Here is a 24407-nt window from a genome sequence, read left to right as displayed (position 1 = left end):
AGAGCCCTATTGGGTTTATTTCATGGTTAAATGATTCCCTTTTCTCTGTAATAATAAAACAGTACCTGTACTTGATCCCAACTAAGATATAATTACCCCTTATTGGGGGCAGAACAGCCCTATTGGGTTTATTTCATGGTTAAATGATTCCCTTTTCTCTGTAATAATAAAACAGTACCTGTACTTGATCCCAACTAAGATATAATTACCCCTTATTGGGGGCAGAACAGCCCTATTGGGTTTATTTAATGGTTAAATGATTCCCTTTTCTCTGTAATAATAAAACAGTACCTGTACTTGATCCCAACTAAGATATAATTACCCCTTATTGAAGGCAATAAAAGCCTATTGGGTTTATTCAATATTTAAATGATTTTTAGCAGACTTAAGTCATGGAGATCCAAATCATGGAAAGATCCCTTATCCAGAAAACCCTAGGTCCCGAGCATTCTGGATAATAGGTCCTATACCTGCACTAACTTGTATACTAATTTACCTAATAATGATGTATTAAAAATTTTTTAAAAAATAATGTTCATATCCATTAGGTAAGCTAAATAGTAGATACCCACGTGATCCTTAGGCTTTTGGTTTATATAGAGACCAAGGTTTGCCACCTCTACCGGCTTGTTTCTCCAGGCAGCGGGCAGACAGGGACATCACAAAGAGGGTGAAGGGGTGGCCAGTGACGTCACAGGGGCAGGGAAGGAAGGGGGGGAGATGATGTCACAGGGGTGGGGGCTATGATGTGGCAATTGGAGATTGGTCAATCGCTTTGTCAATCTCAGTGAAAACCAGGCAGGCAGTTTTGACCTGGACAGCCCTTCCGAAAACCGGGCAGTCCAGGTCAAAACCAATCAGATGGCAACCCTGAATGTACCCCCTATTCTAAAATATAAGCTATTAAAAGTTAATGAGTAGTTTCATGACCATATAAAGGCACAAGGCTGAAGGTCAAGTACTTTTATACAGGTTTATAAAGTAACTCCTAGGGGCCCATGTTCTAACCATTGGATTCACCATCTAAAACTTGGCGAGTTCATGTAGACGTCAATGGCAGACGTCCCGTCACTTTCCTGGAAGATCCTTCCTTTGTGTCAAAAAAAAGAGTTTTTGGATTTTTGACGCTGGTTTGTGTGTGACAATTTGAAAAAGTCAAGGTTTTGGAGCAACAACTTGAAAAATGTGAGTTCTTTGTATCTTTTTCTTGCACTGACTTTTCCTGATTTTTTTAATTGTAAATGTTAGACATTTGAAGAAATGAGTTTAGTCGAGTTTGAAAATGTAAAAAAAATGATAAATTATCGAGTTTTAGTAAATGTGCCCCCTAATATTTTACAACAGGGGGGTACATTATTTATAATAACACACAACTATCAGTGAGTCATGTGACAGAAATGACATCACTAAGTCCCATTTATAACTGATGACCTCACTAATCACTGATAAAAAAGATATAATTTACAGAATATTCATGGCTTTATGTATTATTTTCTAACTATTCTACCATTAATTCTCCCCCTATTGATTTTGACATGTTTTGTTGCTTCGGGATAATTAATAGTTTTGTAAAGACTTATGGCTGTATTCCGTCAGGCCCAGGATCCTTGTTTGCTTAAATATTTTAGTATCATGCCCTGTGTCAGCCACTGATAATTCGTTTGAGCTAAACCTTCTGACCTAATTAACTTGATTAAGTTTCTTGGTGAATACAAGAAATCAATATATATAACAGCTGGTAAGCATATTAAGCTCAGTACAGTAATGCTATGACACTATAGAGATTTCAGAACAATGACGGAAAAGGAAGTGATTTTGCAGATAATTCTATCGTGTAAGCTAGCAATTAAAAAAGAATATGTTGCTAAGGGCAAAACATAATGTGATTTACTAGAATAATCTACCTTGCCCTTTGCAGTACAGAACAGCTCGAGAGCTACAGATTATCTGCTGCCAGTATGATATATATATATATATACATATGTGCCATAGGTGTGTGATTATGCCAGTCCATTGCAGGCTGTCACTGAATGTAATCCAGGACCAAAGGTTCTCCAGCTGAAACGCCCACTGTCACCAATGTGTGAGCCAGTTTGTTTGGCCACCTTGCTAGTAGAGGTCCTTCTGCCTGGTCTCCCTGCCCATTGGAGGCCAACTTGCTGTGTTTATTCTAATTTGTTGGTGAAGATGTTTGGCCTGTGCCTGGCCCTGTTGCCTGAACTGTGGTTAAATCAGTTAACCCTTAAGTGCACTGCCTGCCACTGCCTGTATATTTGCCTTGTCCCCCTTGTCTGTTCTTGGGTCTATCTTACCATTCTTGGGTCTTGGGTCTATCTTACCATCCTGCTAGACCCACCTTTTACCTGTACAAGAGGTGTATTCCTGTCTTCCAGCACCTGTCCTGCCTGTGTCCCAGTTCTGCTTCTTCCTTGTTAAGCACTAAAACCTTTAAGACCAGTGGCTCCTGGTAGTATATTTAAGCCCTTGGTCTTTTATGAAATAAGCATGTGATTATTGTGACTTACTTTGAATAACAAGCACATTCAATTAATAAAGGGGGTCTTATAGGGGTGCCACCTTTTAGTTTCCCGCAGTCCGCACAGGGAGTGTAGTGGATGATGTTGGGGATGGGTTGGTGACTACAGTGGGTGGGTTGTGCCACACTGTGGGCAGGATTTTTTGCATATGGGAAGGGGCTAAGAAACGACGATCAGTGATTGGCAGATCACTGCGTCATTCATGGGGGTCCTGTCTGGATTTTCTTATTTGGAAAACCTGGCTGGCAGTTGTGTTTCCGTATGGGTTATACGGGTGCACAACCCTTACGGAAACGGAGCTGTCTAGGTTGAAATCAGACAGGTCGCAACCCTAAGGTCTTAGCACCCCTACAGTTATTTTTACTTGAGGCAAAGTGCTCCTTGCAGTTGGTCTATTTTTCCTATGTTTCCTATTTTAATCTGCCTCACACACAGACTAATCATTGACTGGAAGGGCCAAAGAAGTAAAGTACATTCTACAATATGTTCATTGCAATAGTACTGAAGCTTCTCCAAAGGCCTGAGTTATTGTACACAGCAAAGGCTCCCAAATCTAGTCTATAGCAAAAAAAATATAGGCATTAATAAAAGTACATTTAATAATAATATAATAATAATTTAGTAATAATATGTATAATATACCGTATAATATATGCTGATTGAGGTCTGTGTTTGTTTTCACTGTATATGTCTCATATATATACTATTAAAATATATATATTGCCATGTAGGTTGGGTAAATATTTTCCATAGTGAGGGATTATTCACATGAGGCAGCGCCAGCTATTGGCCAGCCCACTCTTTAACCATTCATCCTCACCCCCTGCACATAACTTTAACAAAAATATACCCAACACCCCTAACAAAAAATTACTTAATGCAAATAATTTATCTAAGGGGACACAAACCTTCTGTAGCAGTGTTGTTCCACCTATATATAGCTGGACTACAGCAGCATTCTCCAGCATAATATAAAGAATAAACTATTTTGGAAGCTGCAGTCAAGCAACCAAAAAGGTGATTTCAAAGCAGCTATGTTTTCAAAACCAACCAAGAGTGAATAAAAGTGGTCTCAAATGATCATAGCAGGAAAAGCTTACCGGTAATTACATTATTTGGGCCTTGATACTGCACTGTAAGTACTTTACTGTATAACCAACCGCAACTGAGCAAAATGCAGAGCAGGAGCTAGGCAGTGCAAGGTAAGAATGTAGATACAAGTACCAAGTAGTGGGTCAATTCGGCCAGGCGTCCAAGGCAACCCAGAAGACTACCTGGCCTCCCACGGCAGTCAATGGAGGAGCGGGCATGCACGTGTATGCATGATGAAGACTAAAGCCAAGTGATAAATAGGTGGTGGGGGAACGAAGGCCCAGACTAGGGGTACAGAATATGTGCTAAGCACCCAACCACCATTGCACCCTAGGCATCTACCCCTATTTCCAGCCTTGCAACTACTGCTAATAAATGGGATTTTAGCAGCCCCACAACTTGCAGTTATGAAAGACCCTTATAATTGCTGTATAAATGTGCAGGGTCAATAAGGATAATACATAGCTTTTAAACAGAGCATTTTACTTTTCCCTATTTGATCATTGTCCCCCACACACGTTTGCTTCTAGCAAAGGGATCTACAGTGAGTGGAGCAGCTGGCTACAAGGTGGAAGAGCAACTAAGAATTTCTCATCTCTGGCTAAAATGCTATAGATGTATATATTTAGCAGCAACGGCAGAGAAAAAGTTGAACCATTATGCTGTCTATGGCTCCCCAACTCTACAATAGTTCCAACGATCCTATTAGTCTCCTCTCTATTGTTCCATTAATTTCATACTCTATCATATGAAACAGATCAGACTCAGCATTGCCAGAGGGCCGTACAACCGGAACGTATTGCAGCTCTCTTGCACTGGGAAAAATTTGGGAACATTCTCCTGCTCCAGACAATTTGTTATATTCTGCGATGGCTAAAAATACATTACATTTTTTTAACCTTATCCAGCAGCTTAATTTTCCTCTTAAATCTTGTGAATGTGCTTAAGGGGAAGACACCACCATTCTGAGCTTTGGGCAATATACCTAACATATTAACTGCTATATGTAATGTAAGGCACCAGGTAAGGTAAGTTTGACCAGGTGCAGTAACCCATAGCAACCAATATGATGTTTGCTTTTAAACAGGTAACCAGTAAATGCTACCCGCTAATTGGTTTATTTAGGGCATCAGGCTAATAACAAACTTTGCACCTTTTATTATATTTCCCCATTTTACTATTATAATAAAAGCCTATTGGTCTGCAAACTAATAGGATATTCCTATAAAGGTGTAGGTAACAGATCACTTGAGCAGAACAAACCAGATCCTTAGGTGGCCAGTTTGTTTATCACTTATACATTACAAGGCAATACCAAATGTCCCAAGTTACACACAGCAGGACATACATATAAGAGGTATAAACATACAATATAAAGATACAATATAAGATATATACCAATGAGCAAAAGAGGCACTAAAAATGTAAGAGGAAAACAACAGTTGGGTACCATGTGATGATGACGTGCAATATGCAAGGACAATAAGGAAGGACATTACTCACACAGATGGAAGGTTTATAAAAAAGAAGTAAAGGTTAAAACACTCATGGGTGCCCATATGTTGGCCACTCCTTAACTCCTTGTTAACATTTGGGCTTGGAATAGTTGGCATCTTCTATAAAAATCATCCTGGCCTTTGGTACGTTCTGGAAGAGTGCCTTGCCACCATATTAGATCCAAAACTTTACCCCCCCCCCTCAGCTTTTTGCAAAAATTTAAGAAGAAGACTTGAAACAACAGTTGGGTACCATGTGATGATGACAATGCAATATGTATCGTCACTGAAGTCATCTGTACAAAATATAGAAGGACATTACTCACACAGATGGAAGGTTTATAAAAAAGAAGTAAAGGTTAAACACCCAGGGGTGCCCATATGTTGGCAACACCTTAAGATTTTGGCCTGGCATCTTCCATAAAAATCATACTGGCCTGTGGTACATTCTTGAAGAGTGCCTCAGTGCTGTATTAGATCCAACACATTGATCTCCCCCCCAGCGTTTTACCCTTTACTTATCCTCTAAACATAACGCAATGCATATGACTTGTCATTACCAGGGTCTACCCCACAGTACAAAGTACATTAGCGGTCAGGAATGATGAGCACAAATCGTTCAGCTCAACTCATGCCCACAAGACTGCCATTTTTATTTTCTGATTCTCAAAACAGAGTTTCATTATTTTGCACCTTTAGTTGCCCCAAAGTGATTTGGGAACAAATCAATACAGAGGAGCTGAGAATCACCCTGTCTTTACATTTCTCATAACTAAATAAGAGTTATACATTTTTTCGAGCTACATACTGTATTGACAGTTATATTACCGTATATACTCGAGTATAAGCCGATCCGAATATAAGCCGAGGTACCTAATTTACCTAAGAAAGCTGGAAAAACTTATTGACTTGAGTATAAGCCTAGGGTGGGAAATGCAGCAGCTACTGCTAAGTTTTAATAATCAAAATAAATACCAATAAAATGACATTAATTGAGGCATCAGTGGGGTATATGTTTTTCAATATTTATTTCAAAGAAAAACAGTAAACTAGCTCTGTAAGTGGAGAAGAGGGTCAACAAAAACAATATGAGTACTACCCCACGCTCATTGCACATTGGCAAACTGGCAGCAGACCCGGTCCCGGAGGAGATGTAAGGGGGGCTAGCCTAGAGGGACCCATGGCACCCGACTCGAGTATAAGCCAAGGGTGACTTTTTCAGCACATTTTGGGTGCTGAAAAACTAGGCTTATACTCGAGTATATACAGTACATGACCATTGCATTGTCCACTCTTTAATTTATCCACTACCAATATTATGCTAATTTAACCAAGCAAAGAAATTTTACAGGAATCACTTTTAGCTTCTGTTGCTCTTATTTAACCAGCTGCTGGTAGGTATGTAAATCCCTGCTAGTAAATCCCTTTGCCAGATCAACATGGAACCCCCTAATGAGGAACATGTGTCCTAGCATCTGCTTTGGCAATAGGCTTATAATATAACCATCCAACCAAGATGGACATCCCTGATATATAGAGTATGTCTACTGAAAATATCAAGAAAATATATGCTATGCCCTTGGTACTTTAGTAGTATGACCTCCCTTTCTCTTGAGGTGGTATTTCTAAGGCTGGGGTCAAGGGCAAATACCCTTTCTGCCCTGTGCAGTGAAGATATGGTCTCATTCCTTCCAATGGTTGCAACTCAATGTAATATGTGCCCTCTTAGAAACACATCTTGAACAAGTTCATCCTGGGTTTTAGTTTAACTGCTGAATCATATTTCCAACTGAAAAAGCAGCACATTGGCTCAATCGGATCGCAGTGGTTCTATTTTTATCTCAGGCAGGCAAGCCCAGGAGTGGAATGTTGATGCCGTCTGTTAAAGCAAATAGTGTTAGAAGCGCATGATATATATGAATTCATTTGATTTTATAAGGCCAAAAGGCTCTGCAGAATTTCCCAGATGGAGGATAAAGCATAAGGCTGGCAGACCTTACATATACAACTTTGAGATCGTGAAAGTAATAAAACCAAGTGCTATAAGCCTTAGTCTTGTAAAGCAGACCAATAACTTAATTATAGATTCAAGAGAATTATCCAGTGAGAATGCTGCTTACCAGTTCTATGCTAGTCATCAGGTCTGGACTGGGATAAGAAACAGGCCCTGGCATTTCAAGTACACAGACGATGTTTGAATCATCGCGTGTGAGTCCTGCCCAAAGCCATGGGCTCCGATGCTCATGTGTCCAAGGCTTTCGCCAATGAACAGCATGTGCGGGCAGATCCACCTTTGCCGAAGCTAGGGTGAGACCCACCAAGTCTTGTCCTAGAGTCAAGCCCAGAGGACTATGTCACCTATCCAGGGTGCACAGATTAAAGAAGAAGGAAAGGCTAAGTCACTTGGGGGTTCCAAAATGTTAGGCACCCCCAAGTGACTTAGATCGCTTACCTTCTACCCCGGGCTGGTGCCCCTGTATGGAGAAAACAGCACCAGCCCGGGGTAGCAGCGATCGCTTCCTCCTTCCTCTCTCCTCATTGGGGGTGCTTAACATTTTAGCACCCCCAAGTGCCTTAGCCTTTCCTTCCCCTTTAAACACAAAAAGGGTGCTGAAGTGTGTGGGTGCAATGCCATTAATTGCCTTGATACGGCTCCAGCTGGCAGCTGGAAAGTATAAAAGAAAAATACCTCCCGCCCACCTATTGGCTGGGGCAAGGAAGTGAAGCATGATTAGGCAGAAGGAGCATGTGCGAAGCCCCCGACAAAAAATAAGCCAGCAGCTCTTCCTTAATGGGATCACAGCTTCCGCTTGAGCAATTAGCAATAATCACGCCTCGGTTGGACCTCATTGGCTATGATACTGTACACAGACGCTGCAACAGCCCCAAATGCCCACTAAACAGTGACTGACTGTCTATGGCATCTTACAGCAGCCCCTCTGGCAATGGCCCCTCTAGCGTTACAGCAAAAATTCAGCACATTCACAGCCAGACCCCCAACAGAAGTGATCTCTAAATAAATGACCCCTACTATGTTTAATACTCCAGTTGCGGAACATGGAACAAAGAACATGGAGCCAAATATACACAGTTCAGGTGGGATTCTCATTGGAGGATTATCCAGGCTCTGGAGAGCTGTAGAAAAGTGTTATTCAGCAATATTTGTTCAACAATACAACCCTGACGTTGCTGGACTGCAGCTCCCAGCATGCCTTAACCTTAATAACCATCAATAATTTGTTGAAGTATGCTGGAATCTGTAGTCTAGCAACAACAATCCACCAATGTTTAGATCCCCTTTAAAGTGTCAGTATAATAAAGATATATTCTATTCTATTCTATATTTGCTAAATTATTAGTTAATACCTTCATATTAACATCCAGTATATACAGTATGCATCTCTGCCTTGTGCTTGGATCCCACCATAGAGATCTGAGTTTTTTCAGCTGGAACTCCCAGCATCCCCTGATTTTTTTTAAGTTATTTTTTACCCTCAATATCAGCATATTTTGTTACAGCGTAAGACATTTATTATATTGACACATTTGGAACACAGTTTTGCTTGGTCATGAATATAGATAATCCCTAGAAATGTTTCCAGGCTGGAAACATAATACACAGTTTAAACAGCTCCATTTCCCAAGAAACTATTAGAACTACAGTACAGGTATGGAATCCCTTATCCGGAAACCCGCATCATAGCCCTGCCCTCTGATGTCATTGGTCCGTCCATGAAACATCAACTGCCCTACCTGATGTTACCCACCCTGCCCCCCACCTGCACTTAGTTAGTTTGCCCTTTAAAGGAGAAGGAAAGTCATTTTGGCATTTTACTCCCAATAGATTCGCCACATTAGTGCCACCTAGAACAATATATTTATTCTACAGAAAGCATTACCATACCTGAGTAAAGAGCCCTAGAAGCTTTCTCTGTTTGTTTAAGATAGCAGCTGCCATTTTAAGTAGCTTTCTGCTTCCAGCTCTAGCCTTGGTAGCTCAGATTACACATTCCTAAGGGAGGGGGGAGTGTGTTTTATCAATTCTTATGGGAGGGGGAAACAGGAGAGAGAGTTGTGCAGACTCCCTGGGAGAGGAACTCAGATAGCCAAGAATATGTTTACAAAAAAGGAGACAAGAAATCCCGTGTTTCTTTTGATAGAGGACTCAGTGCAGCGTTTCTGTGAGTGCTTATGGCTGTATTCACACAGACCTTTCTAATAAAGCTTACTTAGTTTTTACCTTTCCTTCTCCTAATTGTTACTTTTTATTACTTATCTTTCTAATCAAGCCCCTCCTATCCATCTTCCAGTCTCCCTCATTTAAACCACTACCTGGTTGCTAGGGTAAATTGGAACCTAGTACTCAGATAACTGCTGAAATTTAAAGTTGAAAAGCTGCTGAACAAAAGACTAAATCATTAAAAAAACACATAAAATAAATAATGAAGACCAATCACATGCAAAAACAAGGAGAACATATAAACTCTAGTCATGCCATTTAACATATGATATATGATAATAACATTATAGTATATCATTGATTTATTTTCCCTAAAGACCAACTGGTTCACTCTCCCATTCCTTAAACTGACAGAGGAGCCAGGAAAAAAGCTTTGACACAAACTTTGACACTTTGAAACCAACCCAACCAGGAGCTTTTTCTTTCTCTTTCCCTGCAAATTGCAGGGCTCCATTGTCACACACAATTCCATTTATATTAACTTCCCTCTAATAGGCATAACAATATACGCATATATAAGCCTTTATTGGTATAAAATTCACTCTTCTCATACAGTTCACACCTGCTCATTCATTAGCTATAAAGAAGATGGATGGAAGGTATTTTGTTCAGTTTGCATGGAGAGAAAAGGCAGTAAATTGAAAGTCTGCCCTACATGGCTATTTACATGAAGGCTAAACAAATAGACTTTTGAGTTGACTGAAAAATACCGTGAGCGATCAATTATTTTGACAAATTAAGAGTCATATTTCCTGAAAGCAGCCTGTAAGCGAAGACCAATGCAAGAGTCATTCCATCAAGGATTCATATTTAAAAGCATAATAAGGTTTATGTGGGCAACTATCAGCCCTGTATCAGCTGGACCCTATGCCAGCCCCCTCTCCTACCAAAGTGACTAATGCACAAATAACCAATAAGAGATGGGTACTCCCCTCAGCACCAAAACAAGGCTTTACAGTGTCCAGCAGTGGCCTGAAGGCTCACAATAAAAAAGGATGGGTTCTAAATTGATGCTGTTGCCCCAGGCACTAGCCCTCAGATGCCCATACACAGTACACATCCCTGAAACAAATTAGAGCGATACTTTATTAAAAGTTATACACCTACACTGCAATCATGTTCATATCTCAAAAAAGAACCAGGGCAATCATTATTTTGTTTACCCCCCACTCCATTCTGCCCCTAGAACACCTTCAGGATCTAGCAGCTCCACATAGATATCTGCACATTTCCATGTATGCTGGATCAGTCAGTTATACTGGGATGGGGAGGTACTATCGTCTGATTGACTGGAATACTATTTACATTTGTATTCCAGCCTATCCGAGGCTGCATAAAAAATGGCAAGAAAATTCACAACACATCGCCAGGCTTCACCGTGTAAAAACAGCGTAAAATTGGCGTAATTATTGTACGTGTCTTTTCTTCCACCGGAACTTATGAAAAATAACGCTGTAATATCCGGCGTTCAGATGGCGATCTTTTCCATTTATTTTACACAGCTTTTTACGCCGTTTTTTCGGCGAATTAGTTTTACACAGCATACTAAATACGCCCCTTGATGTGGAACAGGGTACATACCAAAAGGGCTGTTAAGAGGTGGATATTTGAAACCTCCAAGTGTCTCTAAATATAGACTATGGCTCCTGCATAGAAAATACACCATATTGCCATTGATTCTACATCTCCAGTTGGCTCTGCGCCACACATTTGTTTACATGGCATTGTATGGCATTGAATGGAATGTCAAGGTCACTTGAAAATAAAAGTCTCTGGCAGACTCCTGTATACATTCTGTACAATGTCATACTACAGTCCCACCAAAGCAAAGTCCTCAATATATTATGTAGTTCATGGTCTACTGCATCGTCAACCTACCTTAGTACAGGTATAGGAGCCATTATCCAGAATGCTTTGGACCAAGGCTATTCCAGATAAGGGGTCTTTCCGTAATTTGGATCTCCATACCTTAAGTCTACTAAAAAATCAATAAAACATTAATTAAACCCAATAGGATGATTTTGCATCCAAAAGGTATTCAATATATCTTAGTTGGGTTTAATTACAAGATTCTGTTTTATTATTACAGAGAAAAGGGAATCATTTAACCATTAAATAAACCCAATAGGGCTGTTCTGCCCCCAATAAGGGGTAATTATATCTTAGTTGGGATCAAGTACAGGTACTGTTTTATTACTACAGAGAAAAAGCAAATCAGTTTTAAAATTCTGAACCATTTGATTAAAATGGAGTCTATGGGAGACGGGCTTTACGTAATTTGGAGCTTTCTGGATAATGGGTTTCTGGATAATGGGTCCTATACCTGTATATTGTTCCAGTGAGCTTCATTATTAGGCACTTATTTTAATAACATCCTGACATTCTGGTCATTGGCGGTCTCCAGGGTTGAACCTTGTCATCATCGCTCTAGGCTAGTCCTATTTTTACTCGACACCATAAAAGATTCATCCTATATAACATTAAAAACATGTTGACTTACAGAACAGCGCGTTTCAAATTGTGTTTGAAGCGATCTACATTTTGAAAATAACAGATTGCCTCGTGCGTGCTGTATTTTTAGCAGCGCCACAAAGGCAGGAGGCAGACATAAGGAACTTCTGATGGTGATGATACACCAATAACTTCCTATTTTGATACAACTGTCACTGGCGCAATCATCACAGCACGCCACATGCAAACGGGGTTTATTGACCAATAGTAATCACATTAAAGGAAATTGCCTCTCAATTATAAACAGTCAAACACACATCAGCTCCCAATCAAGTATGCTTGAGTTGGTCGTAATTCAGTTTGCAGGTCGTCCGATATACATTCGATTGTGAAAGTCTTTAATTACATGGCGGCAGATCTTCTGCCATTTAGTGCAGGTTGGTTGGTAATCTTTATATCCTTATCAAAATTGGATATCTGCACCACATATCAAATGAGTGGGCAACATTAATGTTAGTCAATTAGCCCGCAACAACATAACAGAAGAAGACAAGTAGCACTGGGATAGGTCTTTACATATAATTGGAAGGAAAGTGTTTTATACATCAAAGACATCAAAGGACCCCCCTTGCGAACTGTACCACCCCCACAACTCCACTCCCCTTAACCAAGTCTGGCCACTTCACATCCTGCCCATGGCTCCCTGGGGCTGGCCATCAAATCAGACCATCTGAAGCCTATCTAGTCGTAACTTTTGCTACCAAAGAGCCATGTACAGAAAGTGAAGTGGGCAGACATGGGGACTATATATAACACTAGGCTAATTTGCACATTGGCAGTGACCCATAGCAACCAATCAGTAATAGTTTTTTTCAGTCAAGTTGAGCAGTGAGAAGAAAAATGTGGTCAACTGACCATGGGCAAAGTTTTCCAGTGTTTATAAATAGACCCCATGGAGGTCACCAGGCCTTGGCCTTGTTCTGTACTGAGGCCTACCTCTACCTCAAGCTCTCTGGCAGATCCACCTCTTGCTATGGTGGAGAGTCCCCTTTTGAAGACTAAGGAACCAGGAGCTGAAAGAACGCCCTTGGGGCAGCAGTAATACCTCCTTCCCAACATGGCACAGGCTACTGGCAGGGTAGGTAAGCCTTTGGGCCCCCTACACACATATATACATATATAGAAATTGATCTCTTTTTAGGGTAAGCCACCCTAGATCTTCATCATTCTCCACCTATGGTATTGCGGTTCAAGAAGGAAGCTTCTGCAAGGTCCCTTTTAACATTTACCAAAAGTGTGGACTTATTTTCACTTCATATCAGATTCAGTTTTAAAAATGTTTAAGTATTAAAAATATATTTACAGGTTTTTAATGCTTAAGACTTTGGCACATTGGGCATGGTTGACTCCTACATCTTTCCTTGCGGGAGTGGAAATGGGAGGAACACCTAATAATGAAGAGCCAAGAAACCCCAAGATACCAATAATAACCAAATAGAGTACAATATTGTTGTAAAAATTAGTACATATTAAAAATTCCTCTTGGACAGGACAGATACTCCTAACGTGAACCTGGAGGAGAAGCTGATGGAGTGAGGCAACCTTCTCCCCCCAAGCTGGTATCTGAAGCCTAATTAAAATAGCGATGAATGTCAGCAGGCTCAGGCCCTTGTTACAGGAGACAGAGTTAATATTGTACAAAGTGTTACAAGGAGAGCAAATGCAATGAGGAATGCGATTACTTGTGCACCAATTAAAGTGTAACATGAACCCGTCGCTTCTCTACACTACTCGCTGCTTCAGAAGGCAGAGAACCTGAAAAACACACAATGTTCTGTTTGCTTCTTATTCAGGACACCCAACAAGACATGGTCTGAGTATTGATAAATATTAGTTTATACAGGTATGGGATTTGTTATTCGGAAACCCGTTATCCAGAAAGTTCCGAATTACAGGTGGGGCATCTACCATTATAAGCAAATAATACTAATTTGTAAAAATGATTCCCTTTTTCTCTGTAATAATAAAACAGTACCTGTACTTGATCCCAACTAAGATATAATTACCCCTTATTGGGGGCAGAACAGCCCTATTGGGTTTATTTAATGGTTAAATGATTCCCTTTTCTCTGTAATAATAAAACAGTACCTGTACTTGATCCCAACTAAGATATAATTACCCCTTATTGGGGCAGAACAGTCCTATTGGGTTTATTTAATGGTTAAATGATTCCCTTTTCTCTGTAATAATAAAACAGTACCTGTACTTGATCCCAACTAAGATATAATTACCCCTTATTGGGGCAGAACAGCCCTATTGGGTTTATTTCATGGTTAAATGATTTTTCAGCAGAATGACGGTCCAAATTACTGAAAGACCCCTTATCTGGAAAACCCCAGGACAAGTATTCTAGATAGCAGGTCCTTTATCTGTATATAATTACAGGTATAGGATCCATTATCCAGAATGCTCTGGACCAAGGGTATTCTGGATACCTTCATAACTTATGTCTAAAAAAAAATCAATAAACCATTAATCAAACCCAATAGGATTGTTCTGCCTCTAATAAGGATTAATTATATCTTAGTTGGGATCAAGTACAGACACTGTTTTATTATTACAGAGAAAAGGGAATAATTTAACCATTAAATAAACCCAATAGGGCTGTTCTGCCCCCAATAAGGGGTAATTATATCTTAGTTGGGATCAAGTACAGGTACTGTTTTATTATTACAGAGAAAAGGGAATCATTTAACCATTAAATAAACCCAATAGGGCTGTTCTGCCCCCAATAAGGGGTAATTATATCTTAGTTGGGATCAAGTACAGGTACTGTTTTATTATTACAGAGAAAAGGGAATCATTTAACCATTAAATAAACCCAATAGGGTTGTTCTGCCCCAATAAGGGGTAATTATATCTTAGTTGGGATCAAGTACAGGTACTGTTTTATTATTACAGAGAAAAGGGAATCATTTAACCATGAAATAAACCCAATAGGACTGTTCTGCCCCCAATAAGGGGTAATTATATCTTAGTTGGGATCAAGTACAGGTACTGTTTTATTATTACAGAGAAAAGGGAATCATTTAACCATTAAATAAACCCAATAGGGCTGTTCTGCCCCCAATAAGGGGTAATTATATCTTAGTTGGGATCAAGTACAGGTACTGTTTTATTATTACAGAGAAAAGGGAAATCAATTTTAAAAATCTGAATTATTTGATTAAATTGGAGTCTATGGGAGACGGTCTTTCCGTAATTCTGAGCTTTCTGGATAATGGGTTTCCGGATAAAGCTCTTGATCATCTTCCCCCCCCCCCACACCCAATTTCCATCCTCAATTATAAATAAGGTATTTAGCAATTACACTTTAAATGCTTACAAGAGATCGATTAACATAAAATCGATACGTCAGGCGAGTGCAAGAGGAGCGGAAAAGTGCAACTGTCACACTAAATAATAAATCAACTCTGTAACTTAAACACGGACAACAGGGCTATAGAATATTTACATTCACCACTTGCTGCTTTCTCTTCCAGAATTAAAGGCGCACTAACCCACTAAAGGGAACATTGCAGTTCCAATGCAGGTCATTACCTTGGAAGGTCCATAGGTGATCAAACAGATATTTGATGACCTAGAATAGTAGATGGATAACATATAAAGATAAGATATAAAAAGATTATATATATATATATATATATATATATATATATATATATATACAGGGACCCACAGGATCCATATAATCCCCCTGTAGTAATTTAAAGTGTATATATAATTTGCATATGTGATTTTATATATACAGGATATGCATCACATTGCCTACATTCAGACTAACAAGCAACTGCTCCATTCAACTAATGGTAATGACAGTTTCAGATACTCCTGTATAATTAGATGTGCATGGCAATTTCATATCAGGGTAATAGTTCTGGAATTAAATCAAGGTCTCCTGGAGTTCATCTACCACAATATATATATATATATATATATGAGTCTTGGCTGTGGACACATTGCTGGGAACACATAGTTTGCCACACCTGTTCCTAAGAGCTTATATCACACAACAATATTGTTATCCACAAAGCAAGGGTTATAAATTCCTTGGTAACTGCCCCTACATATTATATGATCAATATATGCTAGACAGCAGAGCTGGCTGACATTTTGGGTTTAAGTCATCCTCCACCAAAAAATACGATCAGGACCCTCATTAGGGTTTTAACCAGTGGGAAGGAAACTTGGGATGTTGAGTCGCCTGCGGTAGCCCCGATTTATCATGGGCAACAAATTGTCCCATCTGTCATTGCCCAAAGTGCTTTTATGTGCAAGGCTGTTCTTAAAGGGGCAGTGTTTGGAAAGTGCTGTCATTAAGTGGGTAGTTTGCCTTTAAGTTAACTTTTTGCATAGTATGTCCTGTACTATACTATGAACTATAATTTTTTTTATATTATAGATTTATTTCCCTTCCCTCTTCTGCCTCTTTTCAGATTTAAACAGAGGTCACCACAAAACACTTGATCTGTGATGCTACAATATTAATATTATTGTTACCTTGTATTACTTCTCTTTCTACTCAGGCCATAGTAAAGCTAAATTGGACCACAGCAAGCATACACCTGCTGCAATTCCAAATGGAGAGCGAGCCGCTGAACAAAATAATATATATAATATAAATTAAATGTATATATATATATATAAGGACCAATTGCAAATTGGCAGTACCAGATACAGTCAGACAATCCATTCACATCAGCATATGACTTGACGGAATTGTTCTGACTGCGAGTCCTGTAAACATCCCGAGGCAATGAATTTCCCTAGAAATACTCTCTTCTTCTATCAGGAAACCAACGCACTTCTAAAACATTAATCAGAATGGTTATTCTATTCCTCTGAGGTAATTAGGCTTTTAAGGGTCCATCCAAGGAGTAGCTGTCAACAATCCATTTCTGGGAGACTGAACATGATGTACGTTATTAGGATACTAGAAAATTTTGAACTCAGTATTAAATGAAGACTCAGATCTGACCAAAGTCATCAAAAAGAAGCAATTAACATTAGGCAATTCTGCGGTACATTATTTACAAGCAGAGATGAAAAAAAACACATTTCTGGTAAGAAATAAACATGCAATTTTTTTTTTCACAAAACTTATCTGAAATCCCATGTTCCTATCCCAATCCCATTTCCTGACATATTTATATGTATATATATTTGAATAATTCTAGCAACCACTTTGTCTACAAGGGTAGACGAGTCAACTTCCCAAATTTACCCAAGAGTTGGTTTTGAACCCCAATCTCCTGTCACCATACCTAATAACCCTAGGTTCTCAAACTTCTCTGCTTAATTCAATTTGTGGTAAGCTAGAGTTCTGCATAGAGCTGGGTACCTGAGGAAAACCTGCAGAGGGTTGGGTTTTGGGCAGAAAGTCATTGGGGCTCATTTATCAAATCAGGGCAAATTTGCCCATGGGCAGTAACCCATAGCAACCAATCAGTGATTGGTTTTTTTCAGCCAGCTGCAGGTAGAAGAATGAATGGGACAATTTGATTGGTTGCCATGGGTTACTGCCCATGGGCAAATTTGCCCTGTGTTGATAAATTACCCCCATTGTTTCTCTGACCACGCACACAGTCAGTGGGTAACCTGCCTGTGTACCCAACTAAGGAGTGGTCCCTCCTGTCCTCCCCTGTGCATACTGCAAGTTTTTTCCCTTATCCTACTGATTTGGCTCCAGAGTGATGTCTCTTCCTGCATATGGTGACATCACTTCCATTTTGTGGGTCCTGCGTTGGAAGGTAAGTTACCCATTTGCAGTCAGGATCTGGTAGCGGGTCTGGGTTGGGGAACATTTTGGGTAGCAGGCAGGAATTGCAGGTCAGCAGGTGTGGGTCGGGCATGGTTCTACCTAACCAGACCTGTGCTGTTCTCTACAGTAAGGAATCAGTGATGTCAGATGAGCACAATGACATCACTTCATGTGGTGAGCCTTAAGAAATGATATCACTCCTGGTGATGTCACGTGGAAACTGCAAAATCCTGGCTTTACAGTGGCTGGGGTTGACATATCTGTAAGTAACCAGAATGACCCTTTAAACACTTTTCTCGTGTCTCTTCCCTTGACCCATCCTTATATTTTCATTGGGCGCACACAAGTGCCAGTAAGAGCACTATGTATGTATGTATGTATAACTTTATTTATAAAGCGCCACAAGGGTACGCAGCGCTGTACAGTCTTACAAATACTATAATACAAGAAAGCCATCATTCATCATGGGAACAATATAAAAGCCTAGTACGATGTGCAGAAAATTGTGCCACATTGGAGCCTCCACCTTACACAACAGAAATGTACTTCATATACACAATGCCGACGCTTCTGGTTACCTTTGCTATGACCCTGTGCTGATGCTTTATGACCAGTCAGTTATAAATAAACTGAACGAGTACAGTGGCACATTAGAAGAAATGATTTCAAAGCCGCACACAACTGAATGAGCAGAGAGCAGTGATACAGCTGGAAACATAAGATCTATTTCTTTCACGTCAACTTGAATGCTTAGGAACATCTCCCAGAACAGTTTTTCAGCAATTTTCCTTTAGGTTCTTGTACTGACAAACAAACAATATCTTAGCTACTGACAAACAAACAATAATGTACTAAAGTGTCTGGGAAACATTTCCCCGGGCAGACAGCAGTGATGCGGAACAGGAAAAAAATACAGTGACTCCATAGAGAAAACCCTGAGACATCATGTACGTCAATACACAAGAGGATGGACCTGATTCTACCTTGATGTGCCAAGGAAATCGCATGCACAACATTCTACGTGGTCTTAAGCTTAGAAATACACATCGCACTGCAGCATAACCAGACTACATGGGAAAGAAAGGAATCAAATAGATGTAGGTTACTTGCAGGGCCACCATCAGGAATCCCAGGGCCCCTTGCTACTAAGGCCCTCTCCCCAAGGGGGTCCATTGGAGCATTAATTGAAAGAAATGTCCCACACACACATCCCTATCACTCTCCATTATGCCAAAACACAATTCACCCAAACTCCACCTACTCCCCACAAGCGACACCCTTTCACAACCCACAGATCGCACCTGACCCCTGCAGTATACCCTTTCCCAAAGCAGTACAAATGAATCAAACAGCTCCAGGCAGTAATTCAAACTGCAGTGCTATTTTTATTAGCCCATTTGCCACCCTGATTGCAGCCCTGCAAAAAGGGCAATATTTATTGATATATCTGTTGGTTAAGTATTCTTTATGGGGGTATAGTCTTGCATTGATACAACTGTGTTTGTGCCGCTCTCTGTATCATCAAACGTATAAGTGCTATTCAATAAGGATATACCGCTGACAAAGGGAAGGCTGCTAAATGAGCGAATGTTATATATACAATGAAGTGGAACAAATCAAGTGACATTTAGTTCCAATTTAATAAGCATTATATATGTGGGCTGTGTAGAAAACATGGTTATTAGCATATAACCTTTAATGCGTTTAGCATTGCACATTCCGCTTGTTACTCTTCCCTCTTTGTTACAATATACTTCCTTTTTTTGTTTCTTTTCCATTACATAAATCATTTATGCTTTGCTGATTCCTAAGCTAGCTCCTTGCTCGGCAATTAATTGTAACGCAATAGCTGACACCTAACCCGGCGGCATCTGATAGAATGTTTTTGTAGAGGTTAGGAAGTTGAAAGGGTGGCAAGCCGCATTTCACCAAGAGATGTGATTTGAGGGACCCCCCCCATCCTTCCCACCGGGGGTGTGCTGTATATCTCATTTGTAAGTACAGTATTCAATTTAATATTTCTTATATAGGCAGAACAGAGAGCAGGGATAGTGAGATACATGAGTTGAAGGTACCTCAGCAACAGTCTCATCTGATTCTTATTATAGGTTTACTTACACTAGTATCAATGGAGTTGTGGCTGATGCATCTTATCCAGGCCGCGTCCCTTAACCCCCCCGCAGGGGCCCCCTAACCCCGCCGGCAAAGGTCAGGTCTGGGCCGCCGGGGCCAACCGGGATTTTTCCCGGTGTCCCAGCGGCCCGGTCCAAGCAAGTAACAACTTCTGTAGCAAATTATCATTGGTGAGGGGGGCAACAATACAGCAGCCCCTGTGGTTTGCGGCCCCCTGATCCACAGCCCCCCCCACTCACTGGGTCTGCTAACTTGTAACTACAGGGGGCAAATGGAGCTTTCCCCCAGGATATTTGTTTGAAGAGAAGAAGCATAAATAGATGCTTGTTTAAACTAGAGTCCTGCAACGGGTCGGGTTCCCTTGGGTTACCCACAAGAAAAGTGGGTACCCTGCTGGCTGCTGGGAATAGATGCGGGTCTATTGGTTGCGAGTATTATCCATATATCCTATCTGATCTATATTACCTATAGTTTACCCCTTTTAAAAAAGTTTTTTTTAAAAAATTTTCTTCCCCCTGCCAGGTCTCAGGACTCTACTTTCAACCCTGTGCCTACCAACACTGTATATTGGATGGAAGGCACTTGCACCTGTAACCATTGTGCTCTACATTGAAAATCCAGTGCAAGGCACCAAGCGTAGTGTACAATTGTAAAGGACAAGGAAGCAAATGCTTTTGGTATGGGTTGTAAGGCTTGTACCTATTTAAGGCTTCAGCTTTGCACTCCTGCCCTGGGGGTATAAAATATAAGTTAAATGCCTCTATCCACAGTTGCTTGACCATAAAAATAAATGTAGGAACAGAGTAGGCTGGCTTAGTGGCATAACTAGATGTAACTGGGCCCATAGCAAATTCAGTTTAGGGCCCCAAAATATGTGTAAGACCTATCCTACTAAGATATTGGAATTGCTCATTAATTAGGGCTTTTTGGGGCTTTTTATACTCCTGGGCCCCCATTTAACCGCCGAGTCTGCTTCCTTTGTAGTTACGCTACTGCTTAGGGGTAAGTGAGCTGCTGACCCCGGAGAGCTGGAAAAATTTTTTTATCAAGTAACAATGGGACTGCACCTCCCACCTTGGTTTTACTTTCATAAAATGTTTGGGATATGCTGGGAATTATAGTCCAGAAAGTGCTGGGTAACAAATAGGGTTAGGGGTACATAAGAGAGCTTTTAGAAAAGCTTATATACCCTATAAGACCACTAATTATATGGGACGATAGTTATTGTAGACAAGGGTAAAACTTGCTATATCAGGCTAATGGAATACATTTCCATCAAGCAACAAGAACACACACATGTGAATTCACATTTCATATTTCCACTGTAAATTTGAAATATCAAGTTTTTATTTCATTGATTCAAGCTGCGGTTGTATAAAAGCATTATTAATGGAGCCTCGTCATCTTTAGCTGTCATTAGCACACCCATAAACGGACAGAAGATGGAAGAGCAACCACCAGTACAGAGAGCAAAGTCATATAAAGGGCAATGTAAACCTGTTATCCAGAAAGCTCAAAATTACAGGAAGGCCATATCCCATAGACTCCATTTTAATCAAATAATTCAAAATGATTGTGATTAATAAAACAGTACCTTGTACTTGATCCCAACTAAGATATCATTATTTTTTTTCAGTAGACTTAAATTATGATGATCCAAATTACAAAAAGATCCCTAGGTCCTAAACATTCTGGATAACGGGTCCCCTAAAAGGTCCCCAGTAGTGATGGGTGAAATGTTTCACTAGGCATGGATTCGCGGTGAATTTCTGGGTTTCGCCATTGGAGGATTGTTTCGCAAAACAGATGAAAAAATTTGCCACGGAAAAATTTGCAGAGTGTCCAAAAATTGTCAAAAGAATAGCCGCGGGCGATAAAAGAATAGCTGTGGGACAAAAAAATAGCCACGGGCGCCAAAAGAATAGCCATGCGACAAAAGAATAGCCGGGCGACAAAATAAAAGCCGTGGGCAACCAAAAAATAACCGCGGGGGACATGAGAATAGCCGTGCGACAAAAAAATAGCCGCGGGCGACAAAAGAATAGCCGTGCGACAAAAGAATAGCCGCGGGCGACAAAAAAATAGTTGTGGGTGTCATTTTTTTTTGACGTGCGACATTTTCGCCGTTTCGCAAATCCTTTGAAAGAATTTTTCGGCGAATCGAAACGGGACAGATTCACTCATCACTAGTCCCCAGTGATCCCCATTCCATTCTAAAAACTATTACTGTCCTACCCTAATTCAGCAAATTCACAAAGTTTGCACTCAGTCTGATAATCCAAAGCAAGCAATCAGCTCCCAGCATTACGCCCAGCCTAGTAACCCATAGCAACCAATCAGCACCTGACAAGAGGGGAGGGGGCTTCTGTGGCTGAAGTCAGATACTGGCAGTGGCATATGATAGTAACTTTTAATACACTGAAAGTGCAGTAATAAAAGGGCACTGTTTGTTGTACTGAATGCAGTAGAATAGTGGCACGCATGGATTCACTGCAAATTTTGCCATTGGCGGATTGTTTCGCAAAATGGGCGACAAAATTTGGCGCGCTGAAATTTCCTGGGCATCCAAAAATTGTCACATCAAAAAAAAAATTGTTGTGCGTTAAAAAAATTACGCATGCACCGTTTTTTTTTCGTGCGCGACATTTTCGCCGTTTTGCAAATCTTTTGAAGCAAAACGGGACTGATTCCCTCATCACTACAGTAGAACAGTAGTACATGTAGAATCTGTACCATGGCATTATTTTTAGGTAACCAGTATGGCAGTTTCCTCCCTACACACTGAAGATATTCTATAAGAAAAGTAATTTATACTCCCATTCTGTAATGTGGAAATAAAGGAAAAATAAACCGTTATCATAAATGCATACGTCATATATTTTTCCAGTAAATATCTTGATCATTTGACACCTCCCCAAAAATCCCAACTGCAGATTTATGTACAGTGTTTAAGCTTCCACACAAATTTCACCATACAGTATAATTAACCAGAGTAAGCAAAACCCTAATGCAGATACCATCTCACATCTTAATGATACTTTTATTTCCTATAATTATGCTGCAGTCAGTAATTACTATAGCAATTATTAGACAATGTAATGGATTCAAACAAAAATGTTTCACTGAAGGTCGGGAAATACAAAATGCTCAGGGACCTGGAGAGAACTTAGCCTGTATGTGGTACCCAGGAGTTGACTTCAGACTGGGGGGGGCGGCTGGTGAGGCTTTTCCGAGAACAAATAATGCAAGCAGAGAAAGTCAGTAATTTCCTATGTAAAACAACCCTTGCTTGATTAAAATGCAGCCCTTCACTTGTATAGTGATACTACATGCATCCAACAATGAGGTTGGAATGACATGGTCAGAGTCAGGCCAAGCAGCTCCGGAACCCAAAGCAAGGGTGATAATATGTGCAACCCCTAGGGGAGGTACAACCACACCATAAACTGCAGAGTAAGTGCAGGCCAGCGTAGGAATGGCGAGACTAGATAAGGAGCTGTTATTGATAGATCATTGGCCTGGGCAATAAAACTGCAATAAAATTACATTTACTGCAGTTAAAAAAGCCTATTGTGCCTATAGCGCCTAGTTCTGGCCCTGGATGGGGTTATAGGCTATAAACCATTTGATGAGACTATGAGCTTCTACATCCCCACCATGAGGTTCTCCAAACTCAAAACAAACATTATGAGTAACCGCCATAAACATATGGATTCTCCATATGTTAAAGCAATGTTGCTTACCTTTTTTCTCTTGGGGCCAAGAATAACGCTATTAGTCAGTGGGGCTCATTTATAAACACTGGGCAATTTGCCCATGGGCGGTAATCCATAGCAACCAACTAGCGTCTTTTTTCAGCCAGCAGCAGGTTTAACAATGAAATCACACATTTGATTGGTTGTTGGTTACTGCTCATCTGCAAATTTGCCCAGTGTTTATAAATGAGCCCCAGTGTTGGTAAATATGTATTACAGGTATGGGATCCCTTATCCGGAATCCCGCAATCCAGAAAGCTCAGAATTAAGGAAACCCTGTCTCACATAGACTCCATTTTAATCAAATAATTCAGAATTTTAAAACTGATTTCCTTTTTCTCTGTAGTAATAAAACAGTATATCGTAATTGATCCCAACAAAGATATAATTACCCCTTATTGGGGGCAGAACAGCCCTATTGGGTTTATTTCATGGTTAAATGATTCCCTTTTCTCTGTAATAATAAAACAGTACCTGTACTTGATCCCAACTAAGATATAATTACCCCTTATTGGGGGCAGAACAGCCCTATTGGGTTTATTTAATGGTTAAATGGTTCCCTTTTCTCTGTAATAATAAAACAGTACCTGTACTTGATCCCAACTAAGATATAATTACCCCTTATTGGGGGCAGAACAGCCCTATTGGGTTTATTTCATGGTGAAATGATTCCCTTTTCTCTGTAATAATAAAACAGTACCTTGTAATTGATCCCAGCTAAGATATAAATAATCCTTATTGGATGCAAAATAATCCTATTGGGTTTAATTAATGTTTTATTGTTTTTTTAGAATACGTAAAGTATGGAGATCCAAAGTACGGAAAGACCCCTTATCTGGAATACCCTTGGTCCCGAGCATTCTGGATAACGGGTCCTATACC

General features: G+C 40.1%; 1 protein-coding gene across 4 annotated transcripts in view; it reads right to left on the bottom strand.

Moving 5' to 3' along the window:
• The window catches only part of kcnh7 (potassium voltage-gated channel subfamily H member 7), a 235827-nt gene that overhangs the window by 181223 nt on the left and 30197 nt on the right, over positions 1 to 24407 (bottom strand). The gene's annotated exons all lie outside the window — the stretch shown is intronic.

Source organism: Xenopus tropicalis, chromosome 9, assembly GCF_000004195.4.
Source record: "Xenopus tropicalis strain Nigerian chromosome 9, UCB_Xtro_10.0, whole genome shotgun sequence".
Classification (NCBI taxonomy): Eukaryota; Metazoa; Chordata; class Amphibia; order Anura; family Pipidae; genus Xenopus; species Xenopus tropicalis.
Note: the sequence above shows the minus strand (reverse complement) of the source record. Positions and strands in the feature narration are given on the sequence as shown.